The sequence below is a fragment of the Falco biarmicus genome, chromosome 5 (assembly GCF_023638135.1).
Source record: "Falco biarmicus isolate bFalBia1 chromosome 5, bFalBia1.pri, whole genome shotgun sequence".
NCBI lineage: Eukaryota > Metazoa > Chordata > Aves > Falconiformes > Falconidae > Falco > Falco biarmicus.
This window is the reverse complement of record NC_079292.1, coordinates 414790-438944: the sequence shown is the minus strand read 5'-3', so window position 1 is coordinate 438944 and position 24155 is coordinate 414790. Positions and strand designations below refer to the sequence as shown.

Sequence of the window (24155 nt, the reverse complement as noted above, 5' to 3'; positions counted from 1 at the left end):
GGCTCCTGGTCTTCTGTGTATGCCCCATCTGCACGCCTACGTGATGCTTGAGCTGAGACCTGTGCGCACACCATTTCCTGGCTGAGCAGGCTGGAAGGGAAGTGTGATGCATTTCAGCATCTTCTGGTTTTGAATAGCCAAGAGGTCAAGACTGCAGTACCAGTGTAGACTTAGACACCTCTGAGTAGGATTCATGTGGGTAGGTATGTAAATGTGTAAGTATCCTATGGTGTTCTTTTCCCTCTAAACGTTTAGCAACACTGTTAACTGTGCAGGTGAGAAGCATTTCTTTTACAACATGTTTTATATACAGACTTGGGAAGATGAAGTGGAATTTAAAGCAAGAGAAGTGTACACACAAACCATAGGGAAGACCAGCATTGTCATTGCTGCGTTTCACGAATCATTCACTTTCAGTGTTAATGATGGTAGTAGTGAAGAGGAACACATTCTTCATTCTGGAGAAAACACCGCTGTCTTTTCCTTGATCTGCCTTCTCTCTTGATTTTTCTGCAGTTTTGTATCTGTTCTCTAGGTGCTTATATCAAACAAATAAAAGTACAGAGGAGTTAACTGACCTGTGTACCCGAGACTGAGTCCCCCTTCACCCACCATGCCATCCAAGCCAAAGTTTGCTTCCCACTGGCTCCCCTTGTCTCAGCATCAACAGACAGGAGCTTTTATTATCACCTGTGGCTGACTGGGAGCATCTGACCCATTCTGGTGGAAACTGTCTGTACCAGAAAAGCATATCACATTAATAGATTTCCAGCCCTCATGAGAATCACAGGTGCTAAAGTTAAAAATTACAAAGCTACCAAACATACGTGGCGAACATATTTCACAACTAATGTAAAAATGCCTAAGAAACTGTGAAGAATGTTAAAGCTCCAGGGAGCAGTTCCAAAAAATACAAACTTGCCTGTTCCTCTCAGCAAGGGCCCTTGATCATAATTCAGACACTGCTGTTGTGAACTTCATCATTCCTCAACAAGCAAAAGAGGCAGCCACAAACTATGTTATTTTCTGTGAATCAAGTCTTGCGTTGTCGGCCCAGCTAAGTCAGTGTCATTTACTGCAGTTCCTCATGTTGTTGAAGAGGTGGGTAAGACCTAGGAAATGTTCATACCCACCTGAAGGACTCCAGATGAACTCACACAAAAGTGTCATGGGCACAAAGATTATTTTGTAGAAAACACCTTGTTTTGGTGTTTGGGTAGATGAAGTAACCAAGTAGTCCCCATTTTTTCTTTTTTACATCTTTATGTCAAGCACCTAAAATATAGTGACCTTCCTGATGAAAGTCTGTAATTAAAATTAGGATGCATCTATGTGATATTCCCTTATAATGAGGAAGATGCATATTCTGAAATCTTTGCAAATCTTGTTTCTGTTTTTAATGCTGTGTGTTAAAACACCACAGATTTTTCTACTAAGTCTGCCCAGCAAACTTATTATTTAAAATTATATTGAATTAAATTAATCATAGCATATTCTCAGCTGATGAAATTTCACCAGGACATTTTTAGCTATAACACAGATTTATTATTCATAAATAAGAATAAGATAATAATAAGAAATGCGATGATAATAATACTCCAATTTATAGGTCTAACAGTATTTCCTGAATGGTTATATCAAGTTTTTCTTAACTTTTCTCTAGTTCTGTGATTTTTCATAAACACTCATTCTTTAGACAATAGGTATTTTCTGTTTTAGGTCTCCATACTCAGGAGTTTGTTGCAGAGTTTGAGATTTTCCTCAAGAGCAATGATCTCCTAAACCCAAGAATTTTTAATTACAAGCATTATGCATTTTTCCAAATTTGAGGTTTCGTTTCTGTAAAACAGAAAAAATAAATAATTTAGGATGAAAACAAAATACCTGGGAAAACCAGGTAAAAATAAAACCTTTATACAAATGCTTCTGTTTGTTTAGAATAGATGAAGAAAAAAAATTCTCCCACAGAACCAAGCAGGTGCAACAATGACACTGTCAACTCAAATGTAACCCATGAGTGATAACACAGGTATATGCAGGACATGTAAGCATGAAGGCAATGTTATGATGTGTTTTCATCAGCAGTTTCTAGTATAAATGGTCTAAAAATGCATCTCAGACCTGAAGTGCATTGCCTAAATTCAGGTTTCCTCTGCAGATTTCTGATTCTGTAGTCAAAGGAGAGAGAGAGAGAGAGGGGGACACCTTGGGAGGCTATCCCTCTGAGGAAAAGATAAACGTCTCTTTGGCAGTACCTGTCTATTAGTTCTTTACTAGATTTTGTTTAGTGATATCATTTTGAATAGAAAAAATGTGGACTCAAGAATATTTGTCCTGCAGTGCTAGGAAAACTACGTAACCATTTTATTTTATTTTTTCTTCAGGTACTTTAAAACTGCCAGGCTTGACTAGACATTCAAATAGCAATAAATTTTGCCTTCTTCAAGATAATTTTTGACGTACTAGCTGTAGTTTTTATCTGCTGTCTGTGAGTTCTGTCAGCTCCTTCTTGGAGAAACAATCTAGGCTTGGGCAAATAAAGTTGCATTTGCAGCAGTGATTTTGAGGACAGACTGTCCCTCGGACTGTTGTTACTGAACGACTTGTCTGCTTTCCAATTGTCATAGCAGCGACAGTCTGGAAAAGTCTCCAGAGAGTTTTTGAACCCAAGATCACAATTTACATTCCTGGCCGAACTATATGCCACCATAAAACTCAGAGAAAGCCATCCAAAGGCATAAGTAGTCTAGAAAAGCTCTAAATTTCCTTCATGTTAACGTCCGGGCTGTGACCGGTGTTAGAGAAATGCAAAGCTGGTTGAAATGAACCTTTTCCCCATGCTTTCCTTTGTCTCAAATTCCACCTAAATATCTACTTAGGAAGCACTTCTTGTGATGGCAATTTAATTTTCTTTGCAGCTAATCAAATGTGGACGTACCATTCCTGGATTTTCTTTACAATTGTCAGTCCAGGAAATTCCAGAGCTGCAAGGCAAGGTCTGCAAAATAAAGATGCCTTTTGGCTTACCTTTTTGCTCCCTATTAATTTATCTTCATGAACAAGTGCAATTGCCAATAAAAAGATTCACAATCTGTCTTTTGATTTATATTAAGTTCTGACAGAATTTCTCTTGGAAAGATGCCTGCCATTTGACGTCAGAGCTCTTGATACATTTGCTTTTCATCTAGTGGTTGGGTCAAGAAAGCTGCCATCTGCCGATGCCTCTGTTTCCCCCATCATGTTTCTTGAATGTTTGATTCCAATGATGCAAGCTTTGAGGGTTCCTTTCTCAGGGTTCCATTTGAGGGTTACTTTGAGGGTTCCATTTCCATACAGGGAGCTAGATGCCTACATCTTGCCCTTAGAACTGTAATCATACCCGAGACCATGTCAGTCCTTCCCTTGATTCTCAGGTCAAGTGTGCCTCAGGCGGTCCAGTTTCCCTGTGTGAAAAGGATTGAACAGAACGCCATGCACTGTACAGACATTGTAAACATAGCGGTTAGATGTATTTTCATTATAGATGTAAAAGGCCAAAATTAAAGTAGGTCACATGGTCAATGCACGGAGATGCGATATGCTGGGATATACCTTGACATACTTTCCGAAGGCACAGAGGGATTCTTAGCTGAAATCTGTCACAGCTACAAAACTAAATGAAGCCCATCTGATTCAATGCTACCGTCATGTCTGTAGCATTTCATGTATATTGACAGATTTTCAGGAAAAATTCCAATAATCATTTCAGCATTGCATCATATTTCATAACTGTGTTACATTGCCTTGTAAAGGTCTGTGTCCTTATCTTCTTCAAAAGTCTGTTTTTCTTGCCTAAACTTCATCTCCCTTAACGTGACATCGAGGTCAACTGGCCCCAGATGTGTTACAAACGGCACAGTCTTCTTAATATGAAAAGGCTGAGAAGTGACAACTAAATTATAGCCACTTTGTGGCCAAATCACCACAAGCGAGGTTTAAAGACATGAAGAGCTCAGGATTTATTATCACTTTCAGTCTCCCCTGAGGTAGTGTCAAACATAGCCAGGTCAATCCTGACATGTTTCACTGTGAAAAATGTCTGCTGAAGGAAATTTCACTTATTCTCTGATCCACTCACCCACCTGCCCACTGAGTCTGCAGGTAAAAATGTCCAGACTAATTAGACCAGGGGTCCTCAAACTTTTTAACCAGGGGGCCGGCGCGCAGATGCAGTGGCAGGAAGCCGTCTGGGGCTGCTTGGTTCCCCCCCCCAACCCCCGGCAGGGGGGTTCTGTAAATACCGGGGGCCGGATTAAGGACCCCTGGGCCATAGTTTAAGGACCCCTATTAGACTATCTTCAAAGTACAGCACTATGTAGAAATACTGTCATCAGCACCACGCAAATAAGGAAATTTATCTTTCCTGTCTAACATGAGGCTAATTAATGTAATTTGACATCCACCTACATATATATATATATGTATGTATGTTACATATTGAAAAAAAAAAAATTTCGTGTCAACACATCAAAAATGTGATCTTACTCCAAAAAAGTGCCAATACATAAAACTATTATATATGAGATAGAAAAATTAATATTTTGATATCCTCAGAGCTAGTGTGACCTAAGCTGGAAAATAATTTTCAGTTCTAGAGACTGAGACTTCAGAAGAGACGCTGATCTGTGAAAAGAGTGCAGAGCAGATCCAGATATATGATACAGGGTTTTTTACATATGTTGAAAAGTCATGAAGAAATGTACATATGAGAATGTGGAGCCCCTGAATGACTAGAAGACACTCGAGATTTTGAGAAAAAACTTTGTCAAATGCTTTTCCCTAGTTCCACCAAAACCTTTGCTATGGCCACAGTTTATGTAGTAGAAAATCCATTGTGTGCATTTGTTCATGGACAAAAATACCACCTTATTTGCTTCTAGGACCCCATCATTCTTCGCATGAAATCTTTAATGTTATAAAGCTGAGGAGAGGTTGTAGGTATCTATTGCCTTTAAAAAATTAAATAATCCTTGAAAAGTAAAAAAAGCTTTTAAAAGGCAAGTAAGTAAGGATTTCTCATGTTAGTGCTTCCTTATATTTAATATTACTAAAGGGTATTTTGTTATCACTTTTTTCACAAACATTCTTTTTGAAATAACTATTTAAGTTCTAATAATCTAAACAAATAACAATGACCACAACTGGGAATATGTTTCTTTATTTGCATCTGTCACTGCAAAATTAGAGAGAAGAAACCCTGCAGAGTTAACATTTTTGGGAAGCTGCAGTTGAACAGAACCCATTAGAAAGAAAATGTGGGTCTTTTTGATATTTTGGCACTATTTCATGCAAAGGGTATAGGCTGCAGCAGAAGCATCAGCCATAATTTGTGATGCAGTTAACATGAAAAATTATACAAGTAGACTTTCAGCCAGTTACCAAGGCCCTTTGCATGCTACAAATGCGCTTTTTTGCTTCATATCTACAGAAGTAACATGTTCATAAAGTATTGAGGTCCTTTGCCACTCTTTTGCTGATAGATAATGTCAATGAGTTTGAGTCAGCCTACTATTTGTGGAATATGTAGATTGTGCTTCTGGAAGATCATGACTTAATGTTGAATATAGTCACTTAATGTGACTATATAGAAACTAATGTTTCTATATAGTATAGAAACAGTGATTTGTTTCCTTTGTGTTGGTGTGTCAATACAACTAGGTGATATTCAGCTGTGTTTGAAGAGTCCATGGTTGCTGAAGGAATAAAGCACCAGCCATCACCATGTCATTACTTTTTGTAAGGCTGTGTGGTAAGTGAGGACAGCAGTTGGTTAGACCTATATCTAATGTTTAGGAGGCATAAAGGAATACATCCAAAGACATATATTTGTGCCACTGGCAGAAATGTAAAATGCCCCTTGAATTTGGTATAAGATTCAGATTTTGAAGTTTATTTTGACTATCATTTAATAACCAATATTGTCTGACTTCAATTTCCAGGAATATAGTTATTTAATATGCTAAAAGATACATTAGAGTAAGCATGTAGAACTTTATGAATTTTTTGAAAGTAATGCAGAAAAATCAATACCTCCTCTGCTGTTTTCTGTTTCTCATACTTGCAAACCCTCACAAACTTGTATTTTTTAGTTTCTGGCTGCATCTTCATACCAAGAGTGGATTGGCATGTGGTCAGCCTGATATGCACAGTTTCAAATCCCAAGTCTGGCACAGGGAATGCATTCTAGGGGTCAACTGATTGCACTGCCCAAGCCACTATCAAATGACAGCTTCAGTGCTGAAACTGAGAGCATTGACTCACTATGCTTAGGCTGGGAAAGGACGGTCCTGGGGATGGAGAGGGCACTGCCTTCATTTAAAGACTGGGGAAGTACAGATTCATCTTCCTCCTCTAAACTCCTTTTCTAATCAGCTTGTCTGAAGGGCAACCCCTTCTCTGGCATGCTTTCTGGGAGCTCTGAGTGTATGTGAGGAACAGCAACCGTATGGAGTGGAGACAGGTCTGGAAATCCCATTAGCCCAGCCAGCAGGCTGGCTCCAAGTGAGCTGGTGGCCAGTGCACATACCGACCAAGAATACCACAGGCAACGCTTCCACTCTGCTGCTGCTTTATGTGGAAAATATCACAGCTGATTTTCTGAAAAAAAAAAAAAAACAAAACAAAAAAACCAAACCCAAAGAAAAAAAACAACAAAAAGAGAAGGTAGTCCAAATGTTTTTAAGTGATCAGCAATAGGAGCTGATTAAATGAGGCAATTTGAAAGGTTATCTAATGGTGATTGTCCCCTTTTTTCACGTTCACATAATTGTCATGACATACGGAAAAGAACTTTGCAGTTGAGGTGGAGGGACAGCATCAAACTGTCACATTCTGTGTAACTTAAGGAGTTCTGGGATTCTCTGACATGCTTGTGCTGTGCAGGCAATGTGTGTGAGAACGCCTTATTACTCTTACGGTGTTTGTTCCTTTCTGAGAGGAAGAGAAGTACAGTGATGGAGGATTTTTATTTTCTGGTCCTTCAGGCTTATAAACTGTAGGGTAAAGAGGAAGGCAGAACTGGTACTAATGTCAGCCAGGAAATTAAAGGAAAGATATGGTCACTCTTCAGACCAGGGAGCCATTACAATGCACTTCTCCAGAATAATGTCAGCACGAGGTGTAAAAAAGCAGCAGAGTGCCTCTTCTCATGAGGCGTCATCTGCTTCTGCTCTCAGAAGAAGCACAAAAGAGAGATGTGGTTGAAATAACTCTTTGCTACTTGGGAAGTTCACTGTCATGCTGCAGCTAGGAGTCTGAGGCCACTGTGGGTTCCTCAGCACATCTGGATGAAGGTGCAACATGAAGCAGTGGAGCTGTTGAATGTGAACAACTTGACGACTGAGGCAACGGTGGACCAATGGCAGGCAGCAAGAACTCCTGAACCTGCACTACCAAGGGCAGGATTGAATGCCATAGATAAGACCACAACTATCAGCTGTTTTGACATAAGATTCTTCCAGATTTGCTGGAGTTTCTGGAGTGGATGTGATACCCCTCTGTCCCTTCACAAAAGCAGAGCAAATGTGTGGTGGGCAAATCAGTGACCCACTGAAGGAACCACTCTGTCTCTAGCAGTAGGGGAGCACACCAGCTTGGCTGCTGTCTGCAGGGCACCCCCTGGCAGCCCTCAGCATCCACTGTCACTGGGTTAGCAATGATAGGGACATCACATTCCTACTGGTACCTCTCAGCCTGACACCTAAAACCCTACCCATTCATTTTTTGAACCTTCTGACACTGCCCGCCTCCATGATCGCCTACAGCAGTGGGGGCAGCCCCAGCCTTGGGCATCAGGCATCTCCGGAGGATGGGGATGGGCTGAGGCTGGGCAACAGAACCACACACAGCATCGAAGGTGTGAGCACACAATGCTTTTATCTGATTGCAGATGAGGTTTTCTATTGCTGTAGATTTATTTACATGGTGGGGGTTTTCTTATTTTTTTTTCTCCTCAGTGGTCCTCTTGAAATGTCCAGCTCTCTATTGGCTTTTTTTGGCTATTTTTGTATTTTGAGCTGACATATAAAGATAATCATCAGAGAACTCCAATGTTCCTTTCCTGCATTGCAGCCACCAGTTATGAGTTTGGTGTCACCTAAGTATAGTTTAAATTATTTCCTCTAGGTCCATTTTTAAGCAAATAACTGATTCTTTGGACCTGAACATAGATGAAACCATTTTGCGAACAAAGACTCCTTTCAGCTTAAATGAGAAGGTAATGTACTACCTTCTCCCTCATTCTTTCTTACCCCTTCCAGGTCTATACAAGCAGTTGTAATTCATTCAGACATAATACTATTGTAAAGACATGTGGTTAAGAAAACTGAGACAATGTTAATTTGTGTACAATACGGTGGCAAGTAAGGAGGTGCAAAACTTCCCAGAAAATAAATTTTAAAACAAACAGAAATTAGCTTTGTTTGGGTTCCTCTGTGCTAAGGGCACTTAAATATAGTAAGGTAGATATTAATGATATTGTCATCAAGAGTAAAACCACAGTAAAAGGAGAGGATGAGCAAAACCAAGGTAGAAACTGAAGACTAAAGAACCACCAAATGGCTTACAGGAATCACCCTGTTCTGTGACAGTCTGGCAATGTATAGCATTTCTTCCTAACTCATGTTTCTACATGACTATTATTTTTGCCCATTTTTTCCCTAGCATTAATTTCTGGAGCTGCGCAGCACGCCACAGAGTGCCAAATGCAGTCTGTCTGAGGCACACTGAGCTGACACGGAGGTCACATCTGATGCACCTTTCCATCATTGCTTATGCTAGGCCACCATGCAGACAGGATTTCCCGTAGTTCCCTTTGAAAGCAATTAAAATGCTAAAAATAATTTACAGAAAAGCAGGTTTATGGTGTAACTGAAATTCCTTGAGATAGTCTGTACCTAGACTCACGCTGGCTATGAACAGGCTGAAATGGCAAAGGACTATCAACCAGGCCCAAGGGAAGGCTCAAAGGCTGTAAAAGCTAAAGAATAGTCAGGGAAGGGATTTTAGCCCAAGCCCAAGCGGGCAAAAGGAGATGACATTAGTCCTGCTGCCTGCAGGTGTGTGGGAAAATCACCTCGAGGTGGGGGGGAATTCGAGAAAATTGCACCCTAAAAGAAGCATAGCATTACGGAAAGCATTTTTAGGGTAAAATACAGCTATGGCCTTCAGGATGGTTGGCATGCACAGAATCTGTATCACCACAGTTCCCTAAGCAGCAGCTCAGCGCACATGGATAGTGGTGACGGAGGACGCACTTAAGGCAAAAAGCCAAAAGCAAACCCCTCAAAGCCCAGAACCATTCTCAGGAACACAGGAGTTAAGCCTAGAAGTGGCTAAAAGCTGCCTCCTACCTCTTCCCCCACCACTTTTCCCCCTTCAACATCAGCACATTTCCTTGTGATCCCTTTTCACAAAAAGATGGAGGCCTGTGGTATCAGCTCGGTACCGAAGCACCACGATGCGCTTGCTGGCTACATGCTCTCTTAGAAGGCTGACAGCTTCTCCGCACACAACAGCCGAGGCTTCCAGTCTCTCTGGCCTTCCCACGCCCTGTGAAACATGAGGAAGGCAAAGACCGATAACATCTCCGGGGGGGTCAGGAGGAAGTCAAGATGCACTACATCTAGAGCCCAACGCATTACCCAAAGGAATTACCACAACAGAACAAGAGGCAGGAGCGACTGGTAGACAGGCGGATAACATGCACAGCAGCAATACCCAGTCAGACTTGCAGGGCTTCCAGTCACTTCATCCCGCAACTTTGTTTTGAATTTAGTTAAAAGGTAATCAGATTCTTAATGCTCATTCTGCTTTTATAACTTCTGGAGAAAGGCTAACAAGTGGCATTGGCATTACAGTCCAATTATTGCCCAAGCAGCAGCGCAGCACTCGGAAGCAGCGGGCACACGGAGCCTCGTGGGCCCTCGGCAAGTACAAAAGTTATCCCTCCAGTCAGCAGTGCGACTCACAAGCACAAGGCATATGTGGAAAGTAACATCTAGGCTGACCTTCACTTTAGCTCCCCTTGATTTGTCAGCGTACATTGTTTTTTCTTTGTATTCATCCGGAATGAGAAAGAGCCCCGTTTCACTGGGAAGCAAATCCAAAGGCCTCTTCTCCTCGGCTGCTCCCGCACGGGAGCTGACTGTCACGACACAGGATCAGCGAGACACCTGAGCTGCTGCCTCCCAACCCTCCCCGGCAGTTAAACGCTTGCCCTTTGCAGTACTTTTTAGAGAAATCAGCAGTCGCGGGCGAGGGGCGGGGATCCCGCCGCCGGCTTGCTTTTCCTCCCCTTGCCCGCTCGCAGGGGCTGCAGAGGCTCCTGAGCCGCCCCCCTGCGACAGCGTTACCGCGGGCCCCGATGCAGCCCCTGCGGCCCCAGCCCGCTGCCACGGCCCCGGCCGGCGGCTGGGGGAAAGACAAAGCCCCGCGCAGAGCTGCGGCGGCTGCGGCGGCTGCCCGGGCACCCGGAGGCGGCGGGGGGGCGGCAGGGCGCCGCGGGCCGACCCCTCTCCCGGGCCCCGCCGCCACAAGGGAGCACCGGGGCCGCCCCGCCTCGCCTCCTCGCTGAGGCAGTACCGCAGCTCCGAGAAAAAAAAAAGGCAGCACCGTGAGCAGCCCGCTGACCACCGTCACTGCCGGGGAGACCAGAACCGCCGGCAGCCCCGCCGGGCCCGGGCCGGGCCGCCCGACGGCCCGCCACGTCCCCCCCAGCCGGCCGCGGCCCGACGGCCGCGCCCGGGCTCGCCCACCGTCCCCCGGCCGCCCTCAGCCCGACCGCTCACCCAGCGCGGCGCCGCACATCCCGGCGCGAAAGTCTTCCGGGCTCCCGGGAAAGCCCCGCACCGCCACCGCCGCGCCGGCCGGCAAAGAACCACCCCCGGGCCGTACGCGCAGCCCGTACGCGTACGTAGCCGGAAACCCCGCCCCAAGGCGTCAGGCCATTCTGCGCAGGCGCTGCCCTTAGTTTGGCTGGAGCGCTGCTGCCATCTAGCGAGTAAAAATGGATACTGCAGCCATTCTCTCAGACGGCAAAGTTTATTATAGGAATGGAATCAATAATAAATGCTGAGAAAGAGAAACAGCTGAGCAGTTTTTTCTGAATTATGGTGGCTGAATTGGATGAAAGGAGGAACCAAAAATGCCATTTAGCAGACCCTTGGTATCACCAAGTACTCTTACAGAATGAGGTGTTCCCACTTGGCTAGCACTAGCTAGGATAAATACTGGTAACAATTGTTTGCTGTTTCTGTCCCCTAAAGTCTGCTCTGAGGACTAAGTGAGACATTCCTCCTCTGTGAATATCATTAACGGTATCTGGCTTTGCTTTCCTTTGGTTGTTTCTGTGTTTTTTAGAAATCGTATTTGCCTATGTGAAAAGGGAAAGATATGATGCTTACTTTTTAGATTCATTGCCATTGCTGAAGTTGAAGAGTCCAGAAAAATGTAAGCTGTCTGAAGACATGGGTTGACCTCAAAGCTGTGTCTATCTCCAAACAAGAGAAATCCTGTTTCTCCTGATGAGAAAGGATCATTGTTAAATAGCCATCACATTACCACATCACCAACATGTAATGCCTAACGTTATGTGTTTGTATATGTAACAAAATCATACGTGCATTTATTTCTCGTTTGAGAATGCTGTCTATGGAGGGGTTCTCTGCGCTGTAGTTCAGAGACCTGCAACTTAGGCTTAATTTAGACCTGAATACACCACCTAGAAATAAATCCAGTTTTGATGCAAAAGCAAAGGGGACAGATGTTCTAAAAGAAGTTGTTTCAGTGGCTAACTGCCTTCACTTAGATCTCAGTTTCACTTTTTTTAAAATGTGAATGGTTTTAGTAGTAAGCAATAGGTTCTTCACATATGTCTTTTGCATAAATGTCAGTTCCTGTTAAAATCAATTTATAAAATACTACACCAACTAACTTAAGACGATCTCTTACCTTTCAGACAAACTTGAAAGACGCTGATTTGAAACTCTTGCATTGTACAACCTGTTTTCCCAAGCTCAACTTTTATGCCTCTTCTCTGTGTTACATACCGTTTTCCAAGAACTTAGGATTCTGAGAACTGAACTAAGCATAATATTCCAGCATCTGTCTCATTAATGACATGAAATCATGTCTCAATTTCTGTTCATTACTATACCATACATAGATTCAAGGATGAAGTTACTCCTTTTGTTATGACATCACACCAACCCCTCCACCATTACACCTAAAGCCTCCTCAGTCATCGCTTACCACAGATACAGTTCCCGTATACGAGACAATGGGCTCCACTTCATCATCCTGATCAGTTTTTGGAGTACTGCAGTAACACACGTTTTATTCGAATAGGCTTTACCTGACTGCTCAACTCTAACATTTATCACTGTCAAACATCTCACAACTTGCAGGTTTGTAGCTGTTGCATTCGCTTCCATATAATCAGGAGAACTACCAAATAATGTGACACATCGAATTTACATAATTTCCTTATCAACACTGAAGTTTCATGAACCATTTTGTAGACATGCTAGCTGATACTCCAATAAACCCTCATTAGTGTTACAAAGCGCTAGTCTTTCTAATGAGAATAATTTAGGTACTGCCTGGACAATACCTTGGAGGTGGGGAATATACATGACACTTTGCTATCCTTACCAATTACCATTTTCCCGAGTACTAAATTTCTCTGGGAGGGACGTATTTTCCATAAGAGAATTTTCATTCCTATTAGCTACATTCCCAGACTTAGTTCTCAGTTTCAGACCGAACTAATCGGAACTCATTTTTTTTTTTTAAAAAAAAAGATAAAAATGCGGAGTCATCTTTAAGAACTCTACCTAGAAGTACACAGCTTTCATTATTTCTCCGAGTAACTTCTGCAAATCTCCATTGCCCAGAGTTCAACAGGCAGTAGCCCTTCCTCTAGATGACGAAAGCTGGGGATTGCAAATGCAGCATTGCCTTAGCAAACGAAGGCATCCAAGTAAAACAAAACTGATTTATCAAATTATAAATAAAAAACGTAGTCCTTAACATAAGACATCAGTAGATCTGCATAGCAAACTTTGCTTTCTACCAGGAGTATGGTCTAAACGCTTCCTGAAACAGGAACAGCAGCAGCGTATTTACTTAAGACTTACCAAGGAAACTAACACACTTGGAACGGGTATGGACAAACAGCTGCTGTTCTTTACTGTTCTGGTAAGAAGCGGTATGAATGATTTTCTATAGTCTTACACTTAGCCAATCAAAATTCTCCTTGATAACCTTGCCACGTGACCCGGATACTTGAGGTTTTCCTGACTAAGAACAAGGTATAAAGATAATGGGAAAACCGTAACTTTAATTGGTAACCCGGTTAACATCTAAGGATGCGTTTTGATTATGGAAGAATTACTTTAACATTATGAAGATAGTAAGAGCACAAGCTATGAAAACTTGCAACAATATGAGCCATCTCGCCTGCTACGGAGTAAGCAAGAACCGGGAAAATTAAAAGCAAATTTTCTCTAACGAGCTCAAGTCTTTCTGGCTGAAATGATATATTAGTAATTTACGTTAAGAAAGAAATTCTAACAAAGAGCACAAGAAAAGTTGATTATGTCTTTACTGCCTGTTAACCCCAGAGAAAAAGCACAGTTAATGAATGTAAAGGAATACCTATGAAAGGACAGCTGAAACAGATCAAAGACAGTAAGTTTTCACACAACCATGACAGAAACCATAGCTCTCATTGTCATACCTAGCTGCTGAAGCCAAGAGTGTGGACAGAACAGAGACAGCACCCTTTTTACAAAGATCAGCAATATTCCCTGATGGCAGCTAACATTAACAAGTTTTAAAATCGATTTAAGTACCATTTTGCAGGGCTTAAAACCACCTCATTATTACTGTGGCGTAAATACCAAACTGAGAAACAGAAAAGGTTTGAAGCACGATGCTAGGATATAGGAGGGTTTCTTACACCTCTCACAGATGCTGACCATCAGGAGGCCAAACTACATGAACCTGGAATGACAATTCTCAAGTGAAACAACTGCAATAGGTGCATCTGACTGCAATCCAATTAATTCAAGAAACAGTACCCACCCATATGAAGAAATGGGTAGTTTCTCAAAATGCTATTTGCTGTCAAGAGTTATCCAGCCAACACCAACACATGCACACACAACACAGTGCAAATCAGATGTACTAAGCTACCCTATGAACTGAGGGCACCTCAATGATTGTTTACTAATAGTTAGGACAAAGGATAATTAGAAATGGTCTATGAACAGAAAGATCCTGGTCTTGAAAGCACAGTATCTTTATCACAGACACGCCTAATCATGCAGGGTTGGGGGAATTTACAAAAAAAAAAAAAAAAAAGAAAAAAAAGAGAGAGAAACACAAGTAAAAAGACTAGTAGAATTCAGTGTAAAGCAAAAAGAAATCCCACTAAAACACGAACATGTAAGCCTAGTGCCACGGGAAAGTAACTTACAGGAATATCCTTTACACAAAACCTCAACGGGTGTAGACATTTTCTTTTCACTGACACGTTCCTATTTCTGCCTCTTTGTTGCTGCTTTCAGTCCCTGCCAGGGGAGGGAGCCCAGGTTAAAATACATCAGTACATATCCCAAGGACTCCAAGTCATCTCTGCAAGATTGCTCTACAACAGTATAAAAAAGTGGACTCATTAAGAGTACTAGAAAAACAAAAGACTGTGCAACAAGACTCATAAAAACCCTCTGAAAAACAAGAGATAGTTGAGAGTTACTATGCCCATGATAAACTCATCCAGTACAAGAAAAAACCTATCACCCTTGCAAGTATTAAAAAAAATGTGTTAATTCCCGAGAATTACAATCTGACCAAATCCCACCCCATCAAGAGATAAGAGGCCAAGCACACTGCACTGTTAAGTGCCATAAGTAAGGACCGTCTTCTATGCCTCATTAAAGCAACATCTACTTGTGCTAAAATTATGTGCATCGACACTACTAAAGTTTCTATTTACTGCTTTCTCCAGCTCACCGATTCCAAGATGTGTGTTGATGGATTCATAACAGGCAGTTCCTGTTAAGTTTTTATTTTCACGATATGGAATATGTTGGTGAGTTCGAGCGTCTCGATACTTCTTTGCTAATCCAGAGTCTATTATGTAGACAAGATTGCCTTTCTTCCCAAGGCCCATTATGAAGTTGTCTGGCTTCACAACTCGGTGGATGAAGTTCTTAGAGTGAATGTATTCAATTCAACTAGTCTAGATAAAGTGGAAAGAAAAAAAGTATCACTCGACAGACTAGGCATACACTTTTTTCCATATAAAAACACTAGCAACATTGTCTTTAACACTAAAAGAGGTAATGAAACTTTTTATTGTAAAATGTAAGGGCATTAAAGAGAACATAATTCAATAGACAACACATAAACCTCTCCAGCTCTTTCCCCGTGTCTATTTTACATTTGTTTCCAAAAACTTTCTCGGGCGAACTTCTTTTGTCTTTGAGCAGTGCAACAGACTGTTTGCAAACAGCGCAAGTCTGCTTTTTAAAAATCAATGAAGACTTTGTAATCACTTTAGATGGGGCACTTTGTATTTAAGAGAAAACCAATTTTGAGTCTTTCCTTTAATGATACAGGCCTATTCACCTCTAAATTACAGAAACAACGTATTTGGTTCTGGTCTCTTGAGGAATCTTAATATTCCAACATACTGCACCATTGTATCAACAAAGCAGTTTCCTACCATTTGGTCAGCGAGTAATAGGACTGTCTCGAGACTAAATTTCCTTGAACAAAAACTGAAGAGATCTTCAATACTTGGTCCAAACGGCTCCATCACCATTACATTGTAATCCCCTTCAGCTCCACACCACTTAATTGTGGGAACGCCCACTAGAGAAAAAGAAACAGTTCATTCAGTATAACAATTTGATTTATATACAAATCTTCAAGGCTCCCAAGATGAATTCTAAGAGGGTCACAACTGCGAATGTTTGTACTCACAAGGAAGCTCAATATTTTATGCAACCTTCAGCCAAGGAAAAGGTGAAAAACTCACCATCGCCAAACATTTCATCATCTGTAAGCTGCCCATCCTTAGCGTAAAGGACTCCAAATTTAAAATTCACAGGTCCCTGAGAAATAAAACCAAATATTACAGGACAAACAGACAATCAAACAAAAGACCTAAAATAATGTTTCCTCTAAGGACTTTTATATACATCTTTTGTGTATGTCCTACACACAGGAGTATACACTTCATACCAGCTCCATTACATCCTCAAGTAGCATATACCTAATAATTTACTTTTGATCATAGGTTATGAATTTTATGATATTACTAAGTTGGTCATCTATTAATATGATATATTATGCCGGTGCCTAAAATGATTTTTGATCTCATGTGTTGCACAGAAATGCCACATTTTTTTACTGCAATAAGCAATTGCTATCTAAGTCGTTATACATCACCAAGTGAGTGCTAGGAGTGAAAAGTTTACATTTACCTCTTGCTCTTCAAGAGCCAATAAATCCTATAAAAAATATCTTTAGCACACCGGTACTGAAGACAGCACAAAACCCCCTGTAACGTACTCTTATAGTGGTTTAATTTCAAAGTAGCCAGTTCAACTGATAAAGACAGCTTCTTTTGTAACTGTAACCCTACTCCTCATTATTATCCTGCTACTGAAAGAAACAAACCACTAGCATTTATACGTAATGACTTATTTTTCCAGAAAATAATAAAAAGCCACAACCAAACAAAAAAAAGAAGTCACCTCCTACCTTCTGTATCGCAGGATGAAAGGTTTCCCTCAGGCTCTTCCCAAATTTGTCATGACTCAAAGCACTGAAATGCAAATGAAATACTGCTTTATAGGAGAGCAAGCATACATTTCAACATTAAACTGCTAACTGGCTGTAGTTGAACAATTCTTTTTGAAATTGGTTCTAAAAAGCCTTGCTTACATGGAATTTTTTGTGGAAGAGCCATTTACTTCCCACAATACTAACCTCTAAGACTTCCTAAACTTCTTTTGGATTTTAAAAACAGAAATAACTAGGACTCTGCACGGAGATCAGGTTTAAGTGTACTGTATTTACTTATAAAGCACAGAATTTTATTCCATCATCCTTCACTTTGGCTTTTTACATAATCGTTGTGAGCGTTTTAGGAAGACTCAATAACCTATTCTATTTCATAAGCTTCTCTTCTATCTCTTGGAAAATAACTCAAGGCATGTCAAATGAAAAACGAGCTGTTCAGCATCAAGTTCACACCCCAAAGATCCAAAGCAAGATCAACTGCCTCAATCAACAGAAATACCCAATTTATAGCATTTATTCCTAACTCATGTTTCTACATGACTATTATTTTTGCCCATTTTTTCCCTAGCATTAATTTCTGGAGCTGCGCAGCACGCCACAGAGTGCCAAATGCAGTCTGTCTGAGGCACACTGAGCTGACACGGAGGTCACATCTGATGCACCTTTCCATCATTGCTTATGCTAGGCCACCATGCAGACAGGATTTCCCGTAGTTCCCTTTGAAAGCAATTAAAATGCTAAAAATAATTTACAGAAAAGCAGGTTTATGGTGTAACTGAAATTCCTTGAGATAGTCTGTACCTAGACTCACGCTGGCTGTGAACAGGCTGAAATGGCAAAGGACTATCAACCAGGCCCAAGGGAAGGCTCAAAGGCTGTAAAAGCTAAAGAATAGTCAGGGAAGGGATTTTAGCCCAAGCCCAAGCGGGCAAAAGGAGATGACATTAGTCCTGCTGCCTGCAGGTGTGTGGGAAAATCACCTGGGGGGGGGGGGGGGGGGGGGGGCGGGAATTTGAGAAAATTGCATCCTAAAAGAAGCGTAGCGTTGCGGAAAGCTTTTTTAGGGTAAAATACAGCTATGGCCTTCAGGATGGTTGGCATGCACAGAATCTGTATCACCACAGTTCCCTAAGCAGCAGCTCAGCGCACATAGATAGCGGTGACAGAGGACGGTGCGGAGTGGAGACACCACAGCCAGCCTGTCGCGCTCCCTGCAGGAAAGGGAACCAGACAGCACCACACAGCTGATAAGCTGCACACCAGTTGTCACACGAAGAATCCAGATGTCTGTGGCTGAGCCAACCGTTATGGTGAAATTACTTTCCTCAGCTGAAATAATCCCACTGTAATACTAACGCACACCTCCACCTCAAAGCTGCCTGCCTCCAAGGTACTACTACACCTCACTGGGCACACAACATCAGTTAGTAACAACAATATGCATGACTAAAGTCACTCAAGCTCCGCCTAAATGTGATGGGAATGGACTGGTCCTGGACTGAAGTAAGTCCAAAGGTGGTGGGGGGGGATTGTCTGAACTCCCCGATTACCCAACTCTGATTCAGTGTTCACAAAGCTAGGTCAAGCTGACTCACTCTCTACAGTTGTTATGCAGGGACTTCTCACCAAGGTAGTCAGCCTTGGGGAGGATGAGAAACAAAGAACAGGTATGAAAACAATGCTGTTATTGAGAGTTATGCAGCAAGAAACCTTCAAGATAGGAAACGGGATGATAAGGTGTTGCAATCCACTGACATCAACAGAAAATTAGTTGAAAATAAGACAAAGACAATTACCTTATTCTTAGTGGGAGATCACAACCTCCAACTCAAACAGCCCCCCCAAAGGAGAGCAAAACCCCGCCTGAGGAGCATGTGTAGTTAGCAGAGAACTTCAGCAGTGCTATCTGGGGATACGTACTAATTTGTATTAGAAGCCAGAAACTTGTAACTAATCCTGTGTATGATGAATGAATATGCAATGTACTATGAAGTATAAAAGTGGACAGATGAAGGGAGAAATTAGGGAAGACTCCATCAGAACTGGGATCCGTCGATGGGCTGAACCGGTCTTCTCCCCCATAGGGACACCTATCAGGTAAGAACTTTGTTTTATGCATACTAAATAACTAACTCATGCTAGCTGTTATTAGCTATAATTTACTTGTATGTAGTTTAGTTGTATATAATTCAAAGCTTGTTTTTGCAGACAGGCCCTATCATTGGCAATCACGAACCTTGATTTGTCACAATTTCCTATTAATAAAGAGTGTTATTCCGTGAACTGTTGGTGTGAGTCCTTTGTGGGTGCTGGCAGTTGCCGGCAGCGGGTAACACATTCAAACAAAGTGGGAAGACCCGCTGAGGGGTCCCCCTAATGCTGCTACAGTCAAATTGCCCTTCGATCCAGTGGGACTTTTCAGTGAAGGGTCCCTGTATTTGGATGCTGACAGATTGGTTGGGAACAAGGGTCTCTGCTTTCCTGGGGCGCTAACAGACAGATCAAACACCTTGGGTTGAGAGGACTGTGTACTGCTCCCCCACCCCCCCCTTCATGTGACAACATGGCACACACCTTGGGAGAAGCAGGGAACAAGGTCTGAAAGAAGCCTGCACTTTCCTTGGTAGAGTAGTGGAGCATCAAAGGATGGAACACACGAGGGCACTTCAGCAAAGGAGTTACAACTCTAGTTAACAGAAGACAGTTTCTCTACCCTGGGATGCCTGACCAAAAATGTATATGTGGGTGAGAGTGGAGGGAGAGGCTGCGTTAGGATGGATGCCTAGGAAGAGGTATTTCAGCACTGGTGGGCAGACATGGAAGATCGGGTGCTCACGCAGGTACAACATGCAGCACTGACAACTGGGAACACTACTCAAGCCAGTACCATAGGAGCTAGAAGACAACACTTAGCTCACCTTGATGAAAAAGATCTGAAGTGTTTCCAGCTCTTAATCTTGATACTCCAAACAAGCCACAGCTCAGGAAATCAGAATTAAGACGCAAGGCTCAATGGACCTGCTAGCCCCTCTGGCAAATTCAGTGGTCTGGGACCTCTCAGACATCTTGTTGTTGACACAGGTGTTGGAAAATCCAGATCTGATGGTACTGACTTCACATCCCAACACACACCCTGTTCCCAGAAGTCTCCTCTCACATCAGGACTGGCAGTGTTGTCCCACGTACCAGCTTCAAGCAAGCAAGAGGCATTTGCTCATACTCTATAGTGACCAAAGGTTCTGAAGACACGCAGACTGCAAAGTCAGGACAGCATTACTGTTAGATTGCAACACTACCAGAATCATTCCCGGTTTGTACTGAAGTACAACAGTAAGTCATAACATGTAAAAAAATGCAGAGGAGAGGTTTATGTAGCCAAGGACCACTTACTCCAACTTGTAACTGATCAACCAACTGAAATCTATGAATCGCGTATGCATTAACACACACAAAGCAAACATAGTAAGACGCAAATTTAGGCTTAAGGGTCAAGTCAGTGGAGCCTTCCCTGGAAAGAGGCTCTTTAACCAGCTCGTCCGATTTGTCAGCCTCCTAGGATTTAAAGATGCAACCAAAATCAAGTTCTGCCAGAGCAGCTGCTTGATTTCTAGTAGGAAAAGCCTGTTCACGCAGCAGCTTTGCTCCTGAAATGCATCAATGAGTCCTTGTCCCAATTTCAGAGGGACTTGCCTCGCAAAAGTACCAAGTATAATATGTATATATACACACACACACAGAGGAGCTTGTCTGATCTGCCAGTGTAATAGATTTGTGTCCTATAAACTCTTCAGGAGTTTGTGGTGTTTAAAACGCTGTGAATTCAGCCGTCCCTTGTTCCCACAAATCTCATAGCAGGCACACAGTGATGGAAAGGATATGAGAGCATCCATCCAAGAATGGCAGAATAGCATCTTACCATGTCTCTCTGTTTCTGGAGTCACACGATTGGCAGCTTTATCCAAATGTTGTTTAAACGGCTTGTGCTCTACGTCCTGCTGCTGCTCTCCTGTTACATCCATGGCATCGACGCTCAAATCTGAAAGCAGCGAGCAAGGAAAGTGGTCTATGAACACACAAGTGTTATGGCCTCTGACAAGCTGAGGAAATGAAAAGACAGAATCTTTCAGCCAACAGGATAAGAACGTGCCAAACTGGGAGAGCGTGTACAGCTAGGGCCAAGTGATTGACAGGGAATAAAACGCAAGGTGCAGCACACTAAATGGCCCTCCCAGGTATGGGGTTTGGTTTGGTGTCCAAAAGGACTGTTTCCAACTTCCAAGAAAGCGTTACCCAAGTAACGCTCCCAAGAAAAGGCACTTAAGGCAAAAAGCCAAAAGCAAACCCCTCAAAGCCCAGAACCATTCTCAGGAACACAGGAGTTAAGCCTAGAAGTGGCTAAAAGCTGCCTCCTACCTCTTCCCCCACCACTTTTCCCCCTTCAACATCAGCACATTTCCTTGTGATCCCTTTTCACAAAAAGATGGAGGCCTGTGGTATCAGCTCGGTACCGAAGCACCACGATGCGCTTGCTGGCTACATGCTCTCTTAGAAGGCTGACAGCTTCTCCGCACACAACAGCCGAGGCTTCCAGTCTCTCTGGCCTTCCCACGCCCTGTGAAACATGAGGAAGGCAAAGACCGATAACATCTCCGGGGGGGTCAGGAGGAAGTCAAGATGCACTACATCTAGAGCCCAACGCATTACCCAAAGGAATTACCACAACAGAACAAGAGGCAGGAGCGACTGGTAGACAGGCGGATAACATGCACAGCAGCAATACCCAGTCAGACTTGCAGGGCTTCCAGTCACTTCATCCCGCAACTTTGTTTTGAATTTAGTTAAAAGGTAATCAGATTCTTAATGCTCATTCTGCTTTTATAACTTCTGGAGAAAGGCTAACAAGTGGCATTGGCATTACAGTCCAATTATTGCCCAAGCAGCAGCGCAGCACTCGGAAGCAGCGGGCACACGGAGCCTCGTGGGCCCTCGGCAAGTACAAAAGTTATCCCTCCAGTCAGCAGTGCGACTCACAAGCACAAGGCATATGTGGAAAGTAACATCTAGGCTGACCTTCACTTTAGCTCCCCTTGATTTGTCAGCGTACATTGTTTTTTCTTTGTATTCATCCGGAATGAGAAAGAGCCCCGTTTCACTGGGAAGCAAATCCAAAGGCCTCTTCTCCTCGGCTGCTCCCGCACGGGAGCTGACTGTCACGACACAGGATCAGCGAGACACCTGAGCTGCTGCCTCCCAACCCTCCCCGGCAGTTAAACGCTTGCCCTTTGCAGTACTTTTTAGAGAAATCAGCAGTCGCGGGCGAGGGGTGGGGATCCCGCCGCCGGCTTGCTTTTCCTCCCCTTGCCCGCTCGCAGGGGCTGCAGAGGCTCCTGAGCCGCCCCCCTGCGACAGCGTTACCGCGGGCCCCGATGCAGCCCCTGCGGCCCCAGCCCGCTGCCACGGCCCCGGCCGGCGGCTGGGGGAAAGACAAAGCCCCGCGCAGAGCTGCGGCGGCTGCGGCGGCTGCCCGGGCACCCGGAGGCGGCGGGGGGGCGGCAGGGCGCCGCGGGCCGACCCCTCTCCCGGGCCCCGCCGCCACAAGGGAGCACCGGGGCCGCCCCGCCTCGCCTCCTCGCTGAGGCAGTACCGCAGCTCCGAGAAAAAAAAAAGGCAGCACCGTGAGCAGCCCGCTGACCACCGTCACTGCCGGGGAGACCAGAACCGCCGGCAGCCCCGCCGGGCCCGGGCCGGGCCGCCCGACGGCCCGCCACGTCCCCCCCAGCCGGCCGCGGCCCGACGGCCGCGCCCGGGCTCGCCCACCGTCCCCCGGCCGCCCTCAGCCCGACCGCTCACCCAGCGCGGCGCCGCACATCCCGGCGCGAAAGTCTTCCGGGCTCCCGGGAAAGCCCCGCACCGCCACCGCCGCGCCGGCCGGCAAAGAACCACCCCCGGGCCGTACGCGCAGCCCGTACGCGTACGTAGCCGGAAACCCCGCCCCAAGGCGTCAGGCCATTCTGCGCAGGCGCTGCCCTTAGTTTGCCACTAACACTATTGCGCGTGCGTATTAGGGCTAGGGTTAGGGTGAGGGACAGGGTTAGGTTTAAGTTAGGGTTAGCGTTAGGGTTAGGGTAACCCAATAAGCTTAATATTTAAGACTTAACCGTAAGTCTTGACGGCAGGACTAAACACTAAGACTTAGGGTTAAGTCTTAAGGTTAAGTTTTAAGGTTGAGTTTTAGGGTTAAGTCTAAGAGTTAAGTTTTAGGATTAAGTCTTTAGGCTAAGTCTTAAGGTTGAGTCTTAGGGTTAAGTATTAAGGTTAAGTCCTAGGGTAAAGTCTTAGGGTTAAGTCTTAAAGTTAATTCTTAAGGTTGAGTCTTAGCGTTAAGTCTTAAGACTTAAACTTAACACTTAACCCTAAGACTTAGCACGAAGACTTAACCTTAAGACTTAACACTAATTCTTAACCCTAAGACTTAACTATAAGATTATCCCTAAGACTTAACCCAAAGACTTAACATGGAGACTTAGCCATAAGACCTAAACCTAAGACTTATCCTTAAGACTTAACCCTAAAACTTAACCGTAAGAGTTAACACTAAAACCTAACCTTAAGACTTAACCGTAAGACTCAACCTTATAACTTAATCTTGAGACTTAACCCTAAGTCTTAACCGGAAGACCTAATCCTAAGACTTAACCCTAAGATTCAACCTTAAGACTTAACCTTAAGGTATAACCTTAAGAATTAACTTAAAGACCTAACCCTAAGACTCAACACTAAGACATAACCTTAAGACTTAACCCTAAGACCTAACCCTAAGAATGAACCCTAAGATTTAACAGTAGGACTTAACCGTAAGACTTAATCCTAAGACTTAAGCATAATACTTAACCTTAGGAGTTAACCTTAAGACTGAACCCTAAGAGTTATCCTTAAGACTGAATCCTAAGACTTAACCATAAGAGTCAACCTTAAGACTTAACCATAATACTTTACACTTAGACTTATCCCTAAGACTTGGTGGGGGAAAGGTTAGGGTTAGGGTTCGTTAGGGTTCAGGTTAGGGTTAGAGTTAGGGTTAGGTTTAGGGTTAGGGTTAGCGTTAGGTTAGGGTGTAGGGTTAGCGTTGGGGTTACCGTATAAACTTAATATTTAAGACTTAAGCCTAAGACTTGACGGTAGGACTAAACCTTAAGACTCTAGGGTTAAGTCTTAAGGTTGAGTCTTAAGGTTAAAGTCTTAGGGTTAAGTTTTAGGGTTACGTCTTAGGGTTAGGTCTTTAGGTTAAGATTTATGGTTAA

General features: G+C 43.4%; 1 pseudogene; it reads right to left on the bottom strand.

Annotated features, from left to right (window-relative positions):
- Positions 1-263: 263 nt before the first annotated feature.
- LOC130149515 (casein kinase I-like) lies at positions 264-22842 on the bottom strand (annotated as a pseudogene).
- Between the last annotated feature and the right edge of the window lie 1313 nt (positions 22843-24155).